The following is a 20,881-nucleotide window of genomic DNA, read 5'->3' on the forward strand; positions in this document are numbered from 1 at the left end:
GTCGGTGTGGCTCCCCTCCCGCCAGCCGGAGAGTTGAGCCCCGACCAACAGCTTACATGGTGGAAGAAAATGGCAGTTATTTTCCATGAACAATTTCAAAAGAAACAAAACTATTTTCATTTGATTGAAAAACAGCACAATACACTACCAATAAAGCACCCGTTACATGGCCTGAGAGCTGGCTGACTGACAGATCTCAACAAGTAGTTGTCAATGGGGAATCATCATCCATTGGGAGTGTTTCCAGTAGGATTCAGGCCTGGACAGCAATGACTCTGAAAAGGATTTACGGGTCATAGTGGACAAGCAGCTCCACAGAAGCTCCCAATGCAGTTTCGCGGCAGAGCGTGTTAACATAATGCAATCCTTGGATGTATAAACAGTGAATAGAAGTGGGCAGGTGATTTTTTACCTCTGTATGCAGCATTGGTGAGACCAGCACTGGAACACGGAGTGCAGGTCTGCTGTCCACAATGTGAAAAGGATATTAAAAATTAGAGAGGGTGCGAAAAGTGCCACAAAAATGACTTGAGAGCTGGAGAAAATGCCTTGCAGTGAGAGATTTAAAGAGCTCAGTTTGCTTATTTTATAAAAAAGAAAACTGAGAGGTGACATGATTATAACGTATAAGTTACATTCACTGAGAGAAAATTCTAGGTACTAAATAACTAATGACTCTTTATAATAGAAAGGCATAACAAGAACCAATGGCTGGAAGCTGAAGCTACGGAACTTCAAATGGGAAATAAGGCACACATTTTTAATGCTGAGGGGAATATACCATTGGAATAAACCACAAAGGGAAGTGGAGAATATTCCAGATGTCTTCAGCTCAAGACTGGATGCCTTTCTGGAAGATGCTTTAGTCAAACAGATGTTATTGGGCTCAACGCAGGGGTAACTGGCTGAAATTCTGTGGCCTATGATCTATAGGTAGTCTGACTAGATGATCTGATTGTCCCTTCTGGCCTTAACATCCGTGAATCTATGAATACCTTTGTGGAATTGTATGATTTTTTTTAATCTTCAAATTTTTTCATTTGAATTTGAAACAAACTTCCCTTTCGCCAGTGGAAAAGGGAAAACAACAAATTGAAAACCAAATATGTTTTTTCATTTTGATAGAAATGAAATGCATTTTTCTGTTTGGTGAAAAATCAGCACATTTTGAATGATACCAAGATGTTCACAATGGCTGAGAAGCTGGTTTTGTTTTTAGAACAGGAAGTGATGTGCTGAAGGAGGGGTGGGTCTGGTGTTTGTTTACCACCTACAGCTGTTTTTCCCCATTGAAGCAAATGTGTGAGCAAAATGTTCTCAAGGGACATTTTTTAAACTATGCTGAGTCTGTCAGCCACTGCAGGGTTTTATGTGCATTCTGGTGAATTTCAAATTAATTTCCTCTGCCTTTTCCCATCACCCTTCTAAGATGAAAATAATCTGAAATTCACCATAATGCACAAACAGTTATCCAGCAGCTGGGGGCCTGGCAGCCCGTAGACCGCGGTTCATGATGAGAATTGTCCCTGGCAAAATTCTTCACACATTGGAGAACCAGGCTCATGCTGTCTCGCTGGGGTACTGAGAGGCTCTTACATGCTTTTATCGCCTCCCTGCTAGATAATTGTTGCTTGTTATTGGAGAGTCTAAAACCTCCCCCAAGTCTTTGCAGTTTTCTGCAGAACTCTGCTATTAGAATGTTTCATCAAATACAGAGTCTCTGAGCTGGGCTTGTAGAAATTTACTGGCTTCTGGTGCGTAGCAATTTAAACTTCTTTTGCATGCATATCCTTCAGCCTCTGCCTCACCTTGATCCTTCATTTCTGAAAGAGCTTCTCTGATGGTACTCCCTAATGTACAACCTCCATCCTAACACTGAAGAATGGGTGAGAGAGAAGGGGGAGGGGGAGAGAGAAAAAACAAACTTTAATGTTCACCGTTTTGGTTTTGAGAACATTTTCTGTCTGTGTCTGAGTTGAATACAAGAGCAAATAGGAGGAAGAATGATGATCTAGTGGGCCAGGCACTGGTCTGAGACTCAGGGGCCCTGGTTCAGTTTCTGACTCACCTATAGACACCTGGTGAGACCTTGAGCAAATCACTTAAATTAACCAGGTGCCTCAGTTGCCCCTCCATAAAAATAGGGATGATACCTCCCTACCTTGCCGATTTGCTGAAAGGATAAAATTTGTTAGTGGATGGATACTGATACTTACTTCCTTTGTATAGTGCTTTTCATCATTAGATTTCAAAGTACTATACAAAGAAGAGCTAGGTGGTATTGTGATGCAATCAGGTGATGAGGGCCTTATAAATACAAGGATAGCATAGAATAAAACTGGAGTGATTGCCAAATACCAGGTGGGCAGTGGATTTTTTTCCCATTTGATACATATATAATCTAAAATGATTCCAAAACATCTTTACATCCCATTAATATAAAATGAAGAAAAGACAGGTTTTTTTTTTGTTTTTTTTAAAAGAGTGTCTGGTCTGTTACTTCCCCCTGGGCTGTTCTGCTAGAGAAGTCACATTTTTTAAAGCTGTTAAAACAGAAAACAATGGTATTTTTGGGTTAAAAGTTTGTACTGTCACTGATTTTATTTCAATTATAGGTAGCAAAATCACAAATCTCTAGTGCGAGATACAATCCTGTAATAGTTCAGTGGGAAGGACTAGATGACACAGGAGGCCCTTAGGAAGGAAATTTTTTTTATTTAAAATGGGTTTTTTTGCATCTATACAGCCACATACCACTATTATACACTAACTGACTTACATCCCAGCAACACAAACGACACTAACAGTAAAGAAGCTATGTCTCCTTAATGCAAAGTCAAATAGTAATTTTATAGATTTATTTATGCTTAGTGTTCTCTCTAGGCAAATGATGCTCACATTTCATGAAACTGCATCACACTTCGTGTATGCATGTATGTATTCTATTACTCACTGGAGTCTTGTCTCTTTTGCATATTGCCATAGGCTTTAAGGCTGCAAAACAGGTTGTCTCCAATGTATCAAACCTCAGGAAATAGGTAAAATTGCATTCACAAAAATGGAGAGCTGGAGCTTTGAACAGCACTGTATGTTTTCCTTGGTTTCCTGAAGCTCCTGATGGAATAGTGTGGCCCTGTCCCATGCACTGTGCAGGGCCACATCCTGCTCCCAGCCAGGTTAATGGAAAAACTCTCATTGACTTTGACAGGGCAGGGGCAGACCATTCAAGTCTTCATTGCACCTGAAGCTCGTTGTGGAAGAGTCTTGGTGTCAGTGGGTAGCTCTCCCACTCTCCTTAAAACATTTAGATAAAAGGTGTCCACTGGAAAGCTAACAAAATACAAGCTGAAAGCACTTGTGTGCCGGATCTGCACGTCAGTGAGTGCTGCAACTGAAGAATGTGTCTTTTGGTTTTGTTTGAGTGGGTTGTGTGCGGGAGTGCACTAAATGAAGGGCTCAAAACACCCTGCGCCTCATTCACCATTGTCCTGGACCCTGGGTAGTCCAGTTATACCTCTGCAAACTGTGCATATCACTCCAAACGTTGGAACTGCCCACATGCTCGAAGTTTGGAACAAATGTAAGTACCTTATTGAATCAGTGCCCTATTCCCTTCATACAGATGCTCTGCATATTTCTATCTTTGTAGTTCTCCATCTGACTTTACATTTCCTGTGGTGTCTTGTCTAATAAGCAGCAAAGAATCCTGTGGCACCTTATAGACTAACAGACGTTTTGCAGCATGAGCTTTTGTGGGTGAATACCCACTTCTTCAGATGCAAGTGAGTGAGTGCTGCAACTCTTGCATCTGAAGAAGTGGGTATTCACCCACGAAGGCTCATGCTGCAAAACGTCTGTTAGTCTATAAGATGCCACAGGATTCTTTGCTGCTTTTACAGATCCAGACTAACACGGCTATCCCTCTGATACTTGTCTAATAAGGAGTCAAGTCAGCAATCTCCACTCATACCAAATATCACATGTTGTCCAGAGTAGACAATCAGCTACTCTCAAGAGTCTGCACTTGTTGATGTGAGTAATAACATCTAGTTCTCATATAGCCCTTTTCATCGGTAGATCCCAAAGTGCTTGACCAAAAAGATCAGTGTAATTATCCCCATTTTACAGATGGGGCAACTGGACCATAGGGAAGTGACTTGCTCACTGTTTCTCAGCTAGCAGGACAGGAATAGAACCCATCTTCTAAGTCCCACGCCTATGTTCTATACGTTGGGTCACAGAGTGAGAGTAAGGATTGTGGCACTAGGCTGTGCTGTGCATATAAAGAAAAATACGAATAAAGAAAAATACGAGCCCTTGTTTGTCTGACACTGATAACATATGAATGATTAACTAAATGCAAGCAGGGAACAAGTTTCAGCCTTCCACAGGGGCAAGAGAACCTAAAAAACCCAGATATCCTGGGCAGTGCACTATCTGTCGAGAGTTTAAATACTCATGTCATGGCACTACTGCATAGTTTGATGCAGTACCAAATGCATCACGACAGCACATTGATACACTAGGATGGTTTGGTCCTTCAGCTACTGCATGAGTCTTAATCTTGCACTTGTCCATATGAATTTGACAGTTGTGTGATATTTAATGCCACAAACGTCAACCAGACACCTGTTGGAGGCTCAAGCAGAATCAGCCAGCCTCCAATGTCATGCTTCATGGAGCAGCTAACACTGGCATTGGTCTCTCAGTTTATTTTGTGATAATATACTAGCAGCAACAACTTCAACAGGCCCTCTAAAATGTCAAGCTTTGCAAAAGTACTGGGGCAAAAACACAGGAGCATGTCATGGGGGGAGAGATAGCTCAGTGGTTTGAGTATTGGCCTGCTAAACCAAGGATTGTAAGTTCAATTCTTGAGGGGGCAACCTAGGGATCTGGGGCAAAAATTGGTCCTGGTCTAGCAAAGGCAGGGGGCTGGACTCAATGACTTTTCAAGGTCCCTTCCAGTTCTAGAAGATTGGTATATCTCCAATAATTTTTTTTTATATTAGTCCAGTCACAAAAATTGCACAGAACGTTAAATATAGAAAAGTATGTAGGAAAAACATCAAAGTAATCAAAAGCAGGAGATTAAAGGTTTTGCAGTTTGTTTTTAATTCTCCCCATGTTTGGTTCTAAATATCCACACCCCTTTAGACCTCTCACAATCGCAGATCCCTGCAATACCCAATCCCAAGGGAATGTCCTCACTTTTGAGGATTAAGTCAGAATTTTAAGGCCACACTTTCAAGAAGTGGCATCTAAGCTGCACCTGTGAGATGGGAGTGCATACTTGTGCCTACAAATCCTGTGTGTGTTCAAACAAGCATTTGTGCACCAAAGTAATAGTTGCATGAGCAAATGGATGTATGTGCATTTAGGCATGTCGAACTGTGTGGTTTGCAGGTAGGTTCTGCATGTTTTGCAGGCAGAAAATTGGTACATACATTTCACAAATTGGCTCTTAATATTAATTCAGGATTAAGATTTTTCTTTCTATTAAAAAAGAATTAAGTTGCATTTAACATACTGTAGGTGACAGCGCATTAGGTATGGGCCAGGGGTAATCAGTTACTTTTTGTCAAGGTCCAAATTTCTTGGTCAATGTATAGTCAAGGTCCAGACTCCAGAGAAAATAATACAAAAGTAATAATGATAATAAAGAAATAAAAATAATTTGGGGTCTGTTCAAAAGCTGGTTCAGATTTGGCTCATGGTCTGCCTATTGACTACCCTGGCATAGGCATTTCTTTCATTATAAGATTACACCTGAGCTGGTGCATCAAACCTCAGTGGCACCCTCTGTGCACAGTGCCTTGAATTGAAGGGTATAGCACAGTCTAAAAATAGTCTGGTGACTCATTACCCATAGATTAGTCACTGTGCATAGGTCTACACAGAAATTAGACCCTTGCAGAGGGCCTCTGCCAGCTGATTCTAGCTCATGGGGCTCAGGCTAAGGGGCTGTTTAATTGCATTGTAGGTTTCTGGGCTTGAGCTACAGTCTGAGGTCTAGGACCTTGCAAGGTGGGAGCATCCAAGAGCTTGGGTTGCAGGCTGATCCCAGAAGTCTACACAGCGATGAAATAGCCCTGCAGCCCGAGCCCTGGGAGCCTGAGTCAGCTGGCATGGGCCAGCTGCGGGTTTTTTCTTTGCTGTGTAGACATACACCCTCTTTTGGTAAACAATTTTGTGTCACTTCAGTCCATTAAGAGGGATTAATGATATGATACCAAGCATCTGAAGTGGCGACTGGACATCAGAGCAATCTCTGTGTTTGTTTGGTACAAAGACTTCTGGAGGGGAATAACTGGGGTCACTTTAGCTGTAGGAACAAAGGAAATTTTTCTGAATGGGAAACTGGGAACAAAATACCAAAAATACAACAGATAAATAGGGGAATGCTTTCAGACTCTGAGGCCTTGAATCTTCCATCTATAGTTTTACTGCAGTAGATCTAATTAGTTGGTGGTTAAATCTTCATAAAGCTTTAGTGTGTGATCTGTCTTTTCCTGTAGCCTATCCATCCACCTGAAATAGGGGGACCAGACTTCCCAATATTAGGGGCTTTGTCCTATATAGGACCCTATTATCCCTCCCATCCTCACTCCACTGATTGTTTCACACTTGCTGTCTGGTCACCCTAACCTGAAACAGTGCAGTATTGTGGAAACTCTATCTTAAGACCTCACAAAGAAGCTGTGAAATATTGAATCAGGCATGTCTATTCTTGTGGTGGATTTCCCTAGGAGCAGCAGTCTTGTTTTGGGGAATAACGTAAGGATAACAATAACCTGGCATAGGTGAGACACTGCTGCAAGAGAAGCACTTCTCACTGCTCATACAGCTCTCTAAGAAAGGCTCAGGACTTGAATAGCAGGTGTAATGGCAGACCAGGGTAAGGTGCACTGGCAGACCTACATTAGAAAGCTTGCCTAATGCTGCTTGCCAGAAAGGGGCCCATACTAAGATACCAGATCCAACCTCACTGTGCTTCTGGGAAAGCTTGGGTCTGAAGACCATCTCCACTGCCCTCACTATGCCCAGATAACCTCAGGAATATCTCTCCATCGCTGTCATGAGCACCACATCCACCACAGCCATGTCACACTACTGTATTAATATTTTATTTAGCTTGCTGGGCGTGACCTTTTCAGCTTAATTTCTTGCCGACGAAGGCCAACAGCTACTATTCCTACACTTAGGCCATAGTAAGATGCCTGAAACCAGATCAGCTTGCATGAACATCTGGGGATATATGATGGTTTGACAGTGGCAACAGGAATGGCTGTTGCTGCAGACTCAGGAGGGTGTAGAATAAGTTATCATGTCTGCCTTCCAGGCCCTGACATCCTCAGAACAATGGTACTTAATGATTAAGTGAATGCCCCTCACCTGCCTTCTGCTCAATGGTAAATGCCAGGCATATTTGAATAGCTGCCATTTCACCTTCCATATGGATCCCCCTGGCTTTAACAACACTTTTGGCTGCAAGAGGGTCAGGCCACCAACCTCTCTTGGTTTATCAGAGAGTCCAGTTGGTTGGCACAGTAAAACTTTTGAGTCCAGTGTACAAAATGGCACTGAAAATCAAAGAGCAGATTTTCTTGTTTAGATCTCTTGCTCTCAGACACAATGGAAGTCCCTATGGTTCTTTAGAATAGGACCTTCTCCATATGCTTTCATTGGCTGCAAGAGCCAGATTTGGAGTGAGGGGGCCGTGTTAATGACTGGGGACCCAGATGGAGCGCTGAGAGGCATCAACTACTATTGCAATCATTGTCAGTTTGCACGGAAAATTTGGACCAGTGCTTTTCTTACTTCAAGACAGCTCCAGACTATCGTTTTTTGGAAACACAGGTTCCAGGAATCCTGGGAGAATATGCACAAGGATCTCAGGGATAATTGGGATGGTGGTGTGGAGGAGGGAGTGAGATAATACTAGGACAGGAAACCTGACATGAAGGTCTGATGCAGCTGTATCAGTTCTCGGCTTGATTTAAGGACCGTGATACCCCATTTATATCTTGCTGTAGGTCAGAAGAAGGGTGACATTAGTAGTGAGGAGCAGATCAGAGATTGGAGTCCATTCCAGGAGAAGGAACTAGGGAGCAAGGACGATTAACTGCACGGTGTGTTCTAAAGTAAAGCAACATTTTTCAGCATGTCTGAATCAGATTGATTTCTAATACAGTTGTGTACATATAAAAACTAAATTATTTTGCCAGGCCTGGCAGTATACCTTAATGTTCTGATTATAAAAGGCAGATTATAAAGTATGTGAGAGAAATAAAAATAATGTTTTGCATTTTTCACTTTTTATCTGAGCATCCAAGATCTAGGTATCAAAGACATCTACCCTTGCAGATATCATTTTATTGTTTAAATCTCACAGGACTGCTGTGAGTTAGGTAAATAATAGTATCAGTGCATTTATAGATGGGCAAACTAAGGCACAGAAAGTAACATTTTCAAAAAGTAATTTAGGATCTTAGAGCCCTTTGAGTTTCGGTGGGAATTAAGCTTCTAAGCAAAGCTGGTTGGCAATTTTTCAATGAAATGCCAAGTTTTTGAAGCCAAAATTTTTTTCATGGGAAAGAGTCTGTTTCAACAAATTTCTCAACTAAAAAATGTTTTGAAAAAACCCAAAAGGTTTAAAATTGTCAAAATCCTATTTTAGTGTTTGCAAAATGAAACATTCTGGTTTTCTGATTCAATGTGACTTTTTGTTTAGAAATTTAAGAGAATTAGGGTAAAAAAAAATCTTTTTTTAAAAAGGTCAAAATTGCCACGAAACATTTCAAAATAATGAAAATGAAGCAATTGGATTTTTGGTTCATGGAAATTTTAGAGATTTCAACTTTTTGTTCTGATTCAAGATGGGAACAATTTTTCAAAACTGTTTCCCACCCCACTCTCCTCTTAAGTCAACTAGGTGCTTTTGAAAATGTTTCCCAAGGCCTGATTTTTATAGGTGATGAGCATCAGCTCCTACTAATTTCAAAGGGAGTTAAAGTTGTACAGTGCCACAGATGGCAGGGTCATCAGTGATTTACCCGGGATCACACCAGGAATTAATGGCAGACTTGGGAAAAGAACTCAGAACTTCTAAGTACAAGTCCCATTCTCTAATCACTAGCTCACACTCCTGTGTGTCTTGAGTTGGGTGAGTTTTCCTATCCCTCAAACATCAGAGAATCTTCTAAGTAGTGAAATAATTCCTGTCCTGTCTTGTCTTCTCCATAGCTTTTCTCCTCTGTATACAGAGCATGTTTGTAGATTGAGGAGAGGAGGTATTATATACAGGGAGAGAAGGCTTCATTACTGGAATATTTTAAAGAGCAAATGCAGTTTTGCTGATTATTTTTTTTCTTTTGATGTGACATTTTCCCCCCACTGCATTTGTTGCCTCTAAACCCCCAAGGCATCTGGTAAAACTGAGATGCTTGCCTGTGGGCTGTGAATTGACTTCTGCCAACAGAGACTTCATTACTGGCACTTAGGAAGCCATTTACTTAATAATGTGGTATAACTGGGAAGAAGTAAATCAAGGCTGTTTTCAAACCGCTTCATCCACCCCTGCAAGTAAAATGTAGGAGGCTTAGTCATTCCTGTCTCTCTCAAGTCCCTTTTTGCTGTCTTTGGCATTCTGATTGGGGTACGTGGGAGATTTATTACCCGGATCACTTTAAAATAAATAATTTCTTTAGTTTTTGCAGAGACACACACAAACTAGAGTTTGGATCCTTCTGCTGCTTCTCGGCCAGTATTTTGTTTGAATGCATAAGGCGTGCAAAATAGTCTTTACTGATCCTTTTGCAAACATGTGTACACATCATAGATGCTAAACATACTGGGAAACTGGCATGTTCTTAGCACTGGATGCCGACTTTCATGTAGATGCAGTCACATACCTGGTGTGTCTGTGGATTAGGGCCTGATTCACTCCTCTGTTACACTGATTTCATGCTGCTGTTACTTCATGGATTTCAATACATGTAAAACTGGCATCACAGAGTGGAGAATCAGACCTTATGCCTTGTATTTGCTTGTGCCCATCTCTCCTCTTGAACCTATATGATCTGTTGTCCTGCCAAACCTTGTCTCAGGAATGGAGACCAGTGGAGCATCTTCCTGTGTAACGGGAGGGCTGACTGATTCAGCTGATATTGATATCTTTGGTCTGCTATATTAAGATCAATTTAAAAAATACACTACATGAAAGGAAACTTTTTCCATCGGGAGAGTAGCATTCATTACTGTGGGTTACTTCATGGTAACAAAAGGAAAGGGATTTCAAATATATCTTCCATATTGGGGCACCCTCAGTGAGCTCGATGGGGGTGAATACACCATTTAATTAGCATAACTTTAAGGATAAATTAATCACCAGCCCTCACCTAAAACAAAAGGGTTATGTGAACCTACCCAGAAGTTGTGGATTGGGTGTGGGGAGGGCTTTTGCTGAGTATCATTTTGAGTAATGTGCAGAGGCGCCAATTTCCCCAGTTCCCAGGGCGTAGGAGGGGCTTGACCCTTGCTCTGCCCCAGCCCCCACTCCCACTCCACCCCTTCCCCCAAGCTCCTGCCCCCACTCTGCCCCTACCCCTTTCTGCCCCCTCCCCCTGCTACTGCTCCTCCCCAACCCCCTCCCAGCACCTCCTGAATGACACTGAACAGCTGATTCGTGGCCAGCGGGCAGTGCTGGGAGGGAGGAGGAGGAGCTGATCGACGGGGCTGCCGGTGGATGCTGAGCACCCACTATTTTTTTCTATGGCTGCTCCAGCCCTGGAGCACCCACAGAATCAGAGCCTTTGGTAATGTGTGTGAGGGAAGGGAGAACAGCAAAAAGACAGACTCAGAGGCAAAAAGCAAGAAAGTCAAGCAGTAGCCTGTGAGCACAGTATGTGAGAGCTTTTGGGTCTAGGTTTGGGACTGTATGCTAAGAATTATTTTCCTCCTGTGTATGGAGAAGCAGGACCTTGTACGTTCTTCTTAAATAAACAAGTTTGCATCAAAGAAAATACCAGATTCCATCATCAATTTCTATCCCCATCTAAAACATCACCAGGACCTTGAATGTTGACTAAGTGCTTGGGGCCAAAAGGGGGCAACAACATCATACATACAACTTGCAAATCCTTTTCCAGGAGGGGAAATCTTTGTGCCATAGTGTGTGTAGTGCTTTGGTTTCTGCTCCAGATTTGTTCCTGTTTGCTGGGGGCTGATAGGTTGCAGTAGCTCCGTATAATTCCTATGGGATCTGTCATTGGAAGGCACAACATGCATTTCTGCTATTCCACATGGGACACTTAATTTGGCCTGGTCTACACTAAGGGGGGGGTCGAACTAAGGTACGCAAGTTCAGCTACGCGAATAGCGTAGCTGAACTCGAACTACCTTAGTTCGAAGTACTCACCCGTCCAGACGCCGCGGGATCAAAGGCCGCGGCTCCCCCGTCGACTCCGCCACCGCCGTTCGCGGTGGTGGAGTTCCGGAGTCGACGGGAGCGCGTTTGGAGTTCGATATATCGCGTCTAGATTAGACGCGATATATCGAACTCCGAGAAGTCGAACACTAGCCGCCGACCCGGACAGTAAGTATAGATGTACCCTTAGTAATCAACCTCAGCCGAAAAGAAGGGAGGGGGAGATCTTGCTCTTACCTAGCATGCCCTTCTCCTAATAAAAGGTTGGGCATAATGCTCTCGTGCTCTCTAGATTTCTCTGTGTTTACTTATTAGCTAAATTGCCTTGTTGCCATATGCACAATAAGGCCAAGTTGGAGCCTTGCTTTGCGGGAATGCTGTTTGAACTAATTATGAATGGTCTCATTCTGTGGAGTCTGTGTTACTGAAAGTCTTCATCTTGTGGGGGGACATGACTGGGATTTAACTTGGATCAGAATGCAGCACAACTGGAATGTCATGGCTGCTTTCTTAAAGGTCCTCCAAGATTGTATTATACCTGTTTTCAAAGACATTACTTTGGCCTCCAATAAAATCCCTTATTGATTTCAAGGTTCTTTCATTTACTTTTAAGGGTCTGAATGGGCTTTCTCTATCATAACTGGTTGATCATGTTTCCATTTATATTTTGCATCAGTCTTTAAAATTTTGAACTGGCCAGCTGTTTATTTTGCCCTGATCTGAATCTAATGACAGTGGAGGACCATTCTGCATTTATGCACTTAGCACCGTATCCTCAGCCCGTGTAAACTGGTGTCGCTCTGTTGAATTCAACTGCCCTTAACTCTGAAGTAGCTATGTTTAGACGCTTATGAAAATTATTATGTGTCAATTATTGCTAGAGACCCCAAACTGAATTGGGCTGCCATTAGGCTAGCTCTTGTAATGATAGCATCTGAGCACTAGAGGTGGTTGAGACATTTTTTGACCAAAAATGGCTTTTCAGTTTAAATGAAAATTTTCATAGTAATTTGGATTATCTTGTTCATTATTTGCATTACAAATGATGTCTCCCTCCCTCTGCCATTCTTTTTCCTTTTTCTTTTCCTCCTCCCTTTTCCTGAGGGGAAACCCACACACGTTTAACTGAGTTTCTGTTGGAAACAAAAACAATACTTTATTTCATTTGGTTGAAAAATAGCCCTAAAAATTCTGTGGAAAAATCTGAACAAAATGATTTTTTTCTAAATCGTTTAATGTAAAACAACATTTTGAACAGCCCGACTGAGCGCCGCCTTTTATCCGTTAGATTTTCCCAGTCAGTGTCTGTATTTAAGTGTAGCCTGAAAAAAACTGTAGTTTGCTGCCGCTTTGATTTGTTATTTATTCTGTTGTTTGAATTGAAGGTGTGTACAGCGCTTTGGGAATGTTGTGTGGGATGATACAGCCATGCTGTTTTGTTGTTGAGCTACATCAGGAAAAAAACCTTTGTATATAAACTTAGGTAATTATTATCATCATGTTTTTTTAAGCATTTGTGTAATTTACAAATAACACAGTGCTCGTAGGCAAACTCTATAGAAAAATGACATAGTAAGTATAGGTACCTGCACAGAGAGAAACGTTAGTGTCTGTCAAACTGCACAGGAAGGTATACTGATTACTGACAAAATAAATAACTGTTTATGGTCATCCTTTCTGTATTTTCTGTGTCTCATGGCAATTAGACAAATCTTCATGCAGTGGCAAAGATGAAAGGAGAATAGATCACTTATAGTAAGAAACAGTGCCACAACATTGAAAAGGCACTAGCTGCTAAGTGATTAAATTCTATTTGTTCCTGTCTCCCCCAAGCCCCCTGCTCCTGCCCTTCCTCCCACCACCCTGGCTATTCATTATGTATTTACACAGTGCCATTGTTCTGCCAGAGGCCAGGAGATGGAATGTAGATACACTGCATACCTGCAAGAGAGGCGAGAGACTGGAAAGTTCCAGCATGAAAACAGCATCTGTGTAATAAAGACAGGCTCCTACATCTTCTGGCCCTGGTGTCCTTGTTATTTGCATCAAGGCACCAGCATGAATCAGTGCACTGCGGCAGCAGTCCAGCTGATGTGACTTGCATTATTATCAGGTACCTGATTGCAGTCCCTGGATGGATGGAGGACTGGATGTGACTAGCATATCAAAACGTGTGGTGCTGCTGTGGTGTGATAGTAATCTGTAATGAGGACAGAAGCCCACTCAGCCCTGCAGAAAAGTTGGGTGTTCTGTAAGGACACAATCAACTCCTTCTTGTGAAGCCCTGATCAGTCACAAAGATTTAGTTCTGCCTTTGTCATGCCACCAGCCTGTCTAGAAAATGCCTTGACAAACCCCTTTAGGCTCTATGAAAACAAGAGAGGAAAGCAACTGCACATTGCTCGGATTCTGCAATTTCAGATGCTTGATTTTAACATACAATTAACTTAAAAAATGGCTGAAATGGATCCTGCCCAGACCAGACCACTCCTGTCCAGAAACTGATTTCCAGCATGATACGTTACAATCCTCCTGTCGAAAGTCATACTTCACATCGATAATCACTTCATAAGGCTTTGGGATGATGCATGTGATTTTTGAACACTACGATAAGCAACTAAAACACACAGCGCTTGAACTCACTTATTCCATATTTACTGCAGTGTAACTCCACTGACTTCAGTGGAACAACAGCTCCTGATGTTTGCAGATTGCACAATGTGGCATAACCACCCTCCCCCGCCATCTTCACTAAATTGTGGTGATTATCAGCAGCTGGCAACAGAATTCTGCCTTTTGGATTTCCTGTAAGATAGGACAAGAAGTGCCCCAAAGCCTTTTTCCTTGAAAGCCCTTTTGAAAATTGAGACAACTTGTTAACAAAATGAAATGAACAACATATGAAAGAGATGGGAGAAATATATTAAGAAAATAAACTTTGGCTCTGAACATGAAGGCAAAAAGCAGCTTTTCAAATATCAAAAAGCACATGTACAGCAGTAGATGAATGTCTCTTAAACTCAAAGAATTCGGCTCCTCACACAGTACCAATAGAGTGCTATACTTATTGCAGTGACCCCTGAGAGCCAGTCACTGAAAGATATTGCTTACTTTTAAACCAACCCTCCAATCAGCTATTTAAATAGGAAATGTGATCTTATTGAACAGAGAAAGAAGACAATCAGAAATTTATAAAGCACTTGAAGGAGCTCTGTGAGCTACCAGCTTATCATGGGCAACCAGCCCTTCTCTTTACCATATGAACAAAAAAAAAGTATGTTAGATATTTGATATAATAAACAATGGAGACATTTAATGGAAACAAATAGCATTTTTGCTCATTTTATTTCCTGTTTTATCCTTCTGCAAGTTGTAGAGACGTATCTTTAATCCTTCATGGACAATGTCCATGTCTGTCTGCCTATTATCAGACAATATTCTGAGAAGCTTTTAATAAATGCTAAGTGTTACAGATGGATTAAAAAAAAAAACCTCAGAGGGTTGCTCGTGGGTCAGTTTTCCACCGTATTTGTAAACAGTGAGATATCAGTTCTCAGCCCTGTCTTAGGTTGAATCTTGGGCTGTTATTTTGGAACACACTGAATATGCTTTACATTGAGGAATGCTGTGGCCTGAAGATAATAAAGAAAGTAAAGTCCTTCCCTTGTCGAGACATAATTAGTCATAGGAAGGTGCTGCCATATATTTAGCAGGAGAACTTGTTTAGAGAGTTGCTAGTGGCTTCAATAATAGACAATACACACTGCACATAATACAAGGTTGTGAGCAGACTTCTGTCAAACCACAGGTAATTTAGTGAAGTGATAGGGCTGGATAAGTTATTGGTACAATAATTGCTAGTACTGAGAAGTTAATGGCATGGTCATGTCACATTACTCCTTATCCTTATTTCACCAAAAAAAGGCTCCTAGAAGCTGTGATAAGCTTGTTTGTAACTAAAGTTCTGCCAGTGATATTTGTTCCATTAGCCATATTGGTTCCTACCCAGTGTTTTCAGCTGACTGTAGCAGATCTCTGTCTTTACATAAGCAGCTGATGAAACCACTGGGTTTGATGTCCCTGTGATCCAACGGCTTTATAATTCTCTGTCTCCCTGATGGAAGCTCAGCAGTTGGAGCTTGATTAATGTAATCTGACATCCCCAAAACAGCAAAGGGACTTTGGCCTGCAATGGAAGAGAAAAAGAAGAAAGCAGCAATGAGAGGAGGTGTCCCTAGCATTCTGGATAAGACTGGTTACTTCTGGGTAACATCCTGTGAAGCCAGAGCAGCCCATGGCCTGGGCTACACTTGAAAGTTGTACAGGCAAAACTCTCCACTTGTCCACACAGCCTGGCAGTTGTCCATACTTAATTTTGTCCCTTACCAACAAAACCCTCCATGTGAGCTGGAAGTTATTCACCTTTTCAGAATATTTATCACACTCTGGGTTTCAGATTTCTGGCCTATAATTTAACTTTGCATCTTGCATACAGTCTAACCCTGTAATTACCACTGATTTTCTGGCTGTCTGCATGGGCAACCTTAATTCTGGCATTTCCTAACTTTAGAGAGCTTGTCTTTAAAAAAACAAAACAAAAAATGATGTTAAAATACCATTATTAGGGTTGCAAAATGTAATTTCTTATGTATTTTTTTAAAAACTTTTTTTAAAAAAAATGCAATCATGTGGAACCATGATGATCCCAACATGGGTCATCAGCAGAGTCACTACAGTCCCCTATCACTTGAGCTAAAGGAGTAACTGATAGTAGAAGCAGGCTATTATAATCTATGAAGACCTGCCTGTAGAGGGTGATGGAGATACACACTTTGCCAGTGGCTTTCATGGCTGTTTGATAGACAGTAAAGGAATGTTGAGACCCAGGGATAATGGGTTCAATTCCAGTTCTGGAGGGGAATATGCCTAGAGATTACTGACATTTTTGACTCCCCCAGCCTCTGTCCCTTACTGCTATTATCACTCTATCTCCTGCTTGACTCCCTCCCTGTTCCTACTGCCACCCCATTCCCTCTGCTCCTCCTCCTGTCCCCTGCTCCTGACCATTTCTCACCTTCTGTCCCTTTAGCTCGTAGCCCCGTAACCAGGGGTGAAAGTAATTTACAGGACTTACCGGTACTGCCGGAGTCCTGAGGGGGGCGTGGCCTCATCCGGAAGAGGCGTGGCCTCTCAAGATTTAAAGGCCCTGGGGAACCAGCTGTCGCTGGGAGACCCAGAGCCTTTAAATCAACCAGGGGCTCCCAGCTGCAGAGGTGGCTGGGAGCCCCCTGGGGCTCAGGGGCAAATTAAAGGGCCCAGTGCTCCGGCCGCCAGGGGGAACCCCGAGCTTTGCGGGGCTGGGGCAGGGATTTAAAGGGCTCAGAGCTCCTGCCACTGACTGAAGCCCGAAGCCGTTTAAATCCTGGCTCCAGCCCAGCCGCCAGAGCCGTGGCCGGGATTTAAAGGGCTCTGGGCTGCCCACAGCCGCTCTGAGCCCTTTAAATCTCAGCCGCGGCCAGGATTTAAAGGGCTCTGGGCTGCTCGCAGCGGCAGGGAGCTCTGAGCCCTTTAAATCCCTGCCCCAGCCGCCGGAGCCACGGCCAGGATTCAAAGGGCTCTGGGCTGCCTGCAGCCGCGGGGAGCTTTGAGCCCTTTAAATCCCAGCCGCGGCCGGGATTCAAAGGGCTCTGGGTTGCCCACAGTGGTGGGGAGCTCTGAGCCCTTTAAATCTCAGCCGTGGCCTGGATTCAAAGGGCTCTGGGCTGCCCACAGCCACGGGGAGCTCTGAGCCCTTTAAATCCCCGCCGTGGAAGTCGATGCGGTCCAGCACGACGTACTGGCTCTTGCCGGTACGCCGGACCGGACCGACTCACTTTCACCTCTTGAGCAGCAGAAATACTGTCTTCCCTGTCCCCCCGACCCGTCAAAAGGGCACCGGCGCCCTCCCCACAGGATAGTAATACATACTGTATGTATGTTTATGTGTATGAATGTATCACAAACAATGCAGCTGCAGCCTGCCATCGACCAGCAGCGACCCCAGCAACTGGCCCCTGTGGGCTGCTGTCTGCAGAGAGCCAGCAGGTGCCGCTGGGCTGGGTCTGCCGAGGAGTGAGTAACCAAGGCAAAAACCACAGTCAGCCATCCAGGGAGGGAGCCAGGGGGGTGAGGGGGAGGAATGCAGAGCCTTGTCTGCAGCCTGGCTGGAGGAGGGGGAGGGAGGAGACGAGAAACCAATGTGACAGTGAGTTTTCCCCTTCCACCTGCTTTTATTAGCTCTGGATTTAAGCTGTGCAGCCAAATGCTTATATTTGTTGTGTATATTAGTATTGGAGAGCAGGGGCGGCGAGTTCTATGGGCCCGTGGGGCCCAGGCCCCACCAATAATCCTGAAGGTGGGCCCAGCTCCAGCAATGTTTGGGCCCCAGGCCCTGTGCTTCGGGGGTCTCCGTGTCGCAATGCCGGGCGCTCTCACCGCAGCGGCAGCTCCCAGGAGAGGCCCCAGCAGCGACTGGGCTCACAGCCCATTGGCCGGGAACCCCAGCCAATGGGAGCTGCCTGGCCACGCCTCCACAGCAGGGAGGGGGAGTGAGCCACAGGCAGCGTCTGAGCCCTGGGCAGAGCGAGCAGCAGGGTCTGTCCCTGTCAGACAGACTCAGCCGGTGAGCTGTGGGGGCAGCCAGACACATGGACACAGCCGGGGAGGGGGGTTTGGTGGGGACAAACAGACACAGCCAGGGGGTTGTGGGACAGACACACACAGCAGGGGGGACAGATAGGCACAGCCGGGGGTGGTGGGGGCAGCCAGCCAGACACAGCCGGGGAGTTGTGGGACAGACAGACACAATGACACAGCCAGGGGGTTGTGGGACAGACACACACAGCGGGGGGTGGTGGGGACAGACAGACACAGCCGGGGGTGGTGGGGGCAGCCAGACAGACACAGCCAGGGGTTGTGGGACAGACAGACATAAGGACACAGCCAGGGGGGTTGTGGCACAGACACACACAGCCGGGGGTGGTGGGGACAGACAGACACAAAGACACAGCCGGGGGGGGGCGTTGGTGGGGACAAACAGACACAGCTGGGGGGTTGTGGGACAGACACACACAGCCGGGGGTGGTGGGGGCAGCCAGACAGACACAGCTGGGGTTTGTGGGACAGGCAGACACAAGGACACAGCCAGGGGGTTGTGGGACAGACACACACCAGGACACAGCCAGGGGGGTTGTGAGGACAGACAGACGGACACAGCTGGGGGGTTGTGGGGACAGACAGATGGAGCCGTGGGCGGGGAAAGGAGCAGCAATGGGCACTCCGGGGCTGGTATAAAATACACAGGATGGGGGGAGCTTCCTGAGGGGACTATAGCAACACCCCCCACAGAGCAGACCCAGGTTGCAGCTGGCTCCTCCCATCACAGCCCCCTGCCCCACAGAGACCCACACAATCCTCTGCCCCCTCGAGAGACTCCCAATGACCCCTGTGCCCCTGTCACTCCTCTCCAGAGAGCCCTCCCCTTTGTGCCAGCCCACTCCCCTCCCCCACTGCCTCCCCTCCTCCAAAGCTCCCTACAATCTCCCCCTTTGCCTTCCGCCCCCCAGCCCAGCCCATTCCATTGGCCGGGAGGCTCCCAGTCTAGTGGCTATCAGGGCCCACGGGAGCTGCACATGAGGCAGGGTGCCTGCCTGCAGATGCAGACCTGCCTGGCTGTGCCTCCACAGCACAGGGAGGGGGAGCCACAGGTGAGCAAGCCCTGGTCATCATCACAGGCCCAGTAATTCTCTGGATATTTAATTTCACTGAGGCAAAATGTGTGCAATTTTATGGGTTGAATGATTGAATGACATAATACCCACCTGCCCGCATTGTCCATCACTAAGTCCAGTAATTTTGTCAAGTGTTTGTTGCACAACATGGTGGTGCCTACCCCTACCTTGTGCTTCAGGGGGTGATGGGGTCCAGGGCAGCCTGTTATAGAACTACCTGATTAGTAATTGGATATGTTGGCTGGCATCTTTTTTTACGTGTTCGCTCCCCCTGATGTTAGAACCTGGCTACACCACTGGGGAGGGGAGCTTCCTAGACCTGTGCAGCTGGGGCTTAGGTGAATTTTGTGATACTGTGCCCCTCCCCAGCTACCACCCTGCAGTCCCCACTCCTGCACCATGCTGGGCAAGGGGCAGCCCCATCCCCAGTGAGGCTATGGTGAGGGGTGGCAGCAGGGGAGGCCACATGTGATGGCAACCTCCCCCCTCGGTACCCACCATAGGGGAGGCGAGTGGGCTTTCTGGACCTGAGAGGGACCTAGGAGCATGTGCAGTGAACTGCGGGGGAGAGGAGGGGTCCCTCCCCTGGAGCTTGCTGCTGCCAGGGAGGGTGGAGGGGAGTCCTCTTTGGCCCTAGCCCTGGGGCAGCCTGTCTGCACCCCAAGTTCCTTATCCCCAGCCCTGCCCCAGAGTCCTCACCTGAGGGGAAAAACACGCAACTTAAATTTGGTGGTCAGTTTAGAGTATCATAGAATATCAGGGTTGGAAGTGTCGGGGACTCAAACCCCAACAGCGAAGTTCGTTGTCTGACCGCAGAGAGACAGGCAACACCAGCAAGGTCCGATAAAAAGTTCTTTATTGACAAGTGCACGCATCAGTAAAGAACAGCTCATATCCGAAGAGAACCAGCAGCCTCTTTACAGCTTAGTATTAGCTTATATAGACAGTTTTATTACATCATAGATCATTCACTAGAGCAACCCACCCCCTTTGTCTAACAACTAGAAATTAGACACCTTTTAATATATACACATGCCTAGTCTCTACAATATTGAATTGTTAATATCTCAACAAGCGCCAAAGGTTAGGAATGCGAGGGAGTTAAAACACACCGAACACTAAACCAAGGAGTTAGAGTCAGAACTGTGAGATGCTTGTGTGTCTTATCAGTTCTTCAAACAGTGTTTCTCAACATAACACAGCTGGTCCCAGCCCCTTCACTGATCTTACTGTTTCCCAGGGCTTTGTGAGACAATGTTGCTTCTCAGTATTTTCCACTCTGGGATTACCCAGAGACCTCTAGATGCTTGACTTCAGTCAGGTTGGCACAACTGGTTTTGTGCTACATCTTTATTCAGGCCTAACAGAAGGGGCCTCAGGAGGTCATCTAGTCCAACCTCATCTCAAAGCAGGACCAATTCCCAACTAAATCATCCCAGCCAGGGCTTTGTCAAGCCGGGCCTTAAAAACCTCTAAGGAAGGAGATTCCACCACCACCCTAGGTAACCCATTCCAGTGTTTCACCACCCTCCTAGTGAAAAAGTTTTTCTTAATATCCAACCTAAACCTCCCCCACTGCAACTTGAGACCATTACTCCTTGTTCTGTCCTCTGCTACCACTGAGAACAGTCTAGATCCATCCTCTTTGTAACCCCCCCCATCAGATAGTTGAAAGCAGCTATCA

This window comes from Mauremys mutica, chromosome 7 (genome assembly GCF_020497125.1).
Source record: "Mauremys mutica isolate MM-2020 ecotype Southern chromosome 7, ASM2049712v1, whole genome shotgun sequence".
Classification (NCBI taxonomy): Eukaryota; Metazoa; Chordata; order Testudines; family Geoemydidae; genus Mauremys; species Mauremys mutica.